Raw genomic sequence first — 999 nt, 5'->3', positions numbered from 1 at the left:
ACATACATACATACATACATACATACATACATACTAACATACGTACATACGTACATACTAACATACATACATACATACTAACATACATACATACTAACATACATACATACATACATACATGTAAATAAGATACATACACATACGTACAGACATACATATACATATACACAAACACACTTATACATACACACACATGCATGCACACAAACACACATATACATACATACGAACATACATACACACATGCATACATACATACATACATACATGCATACATACATACATACACATACATACACACAAATTCTTTCAATAGACATGTCATTTCCCTTTATTTGACACACAAAAAACCTCAGCTGATCACAAAACATTTTATAATCTTTCAAATTAGATCATATATTGTACGAAATTTAAATGAAAACTGTATCAAATACTGTACTATTTTTACCCTACATCTATTTTATGTTTACATGTAAATATTTAGCATATTTCCTAAATTGTTCATTTTTTTTTTTTCCTGTTAAGGATGATACTGTGTGGGAAGAAAAGGCTGGAGAGAATCAGTTCCAAAGAAGGAGTAAACTTGTGGGTGTGTAGACAAAGCTATTTCTGGAAGAAACATGAATGGAAAACATTGTTAATATCGACATTGTTTTAGTGATACTATATATGTAAATAGGCACTGTTGATGCTAGCATACATATAGAGGTAATATGATTGAAAAAAACAAACACAAAAGAACAACAAAGCGAGGATGTGGTATATGTAAAGTATTAGCAGACACTTACAGAAGGAAAGAAAGATGGTTTAACGCTTTGAGCAAAGTTCTTCTTCAGAAACAGGAAAGTCCAATAGAAAAGGAAGATGATATATATATATATATATATATATAATTTTATATAAAGGGCATTAACTGTGTAGTAATGCCTCACGCTTCGAGGGACTAAATAAGTCAAAAACTACCAAAAAATAAGCAACATATTTTTTGGTAGTTTTTTA

The sequence above is a fragment of the Octopus bimaculoides genome, chromosome 11 (assembly GCF_001194135.2).
Source record: "Octopus bimaculoides isolate UCB-OBI-ISO-001 chromosome 11, ASM119413v2, whole genome shotgun sequence".
Taxonomy (NCBI): domain Eukaryota; kingdom Metazoa; phylum Mollusca; class Cephalopoda; order Octopoda; family Octopodidae; genus Octopus; species Octopus bimaculoides.
This window is presented reverse-complemented; position numbering follows the sequence as displayed.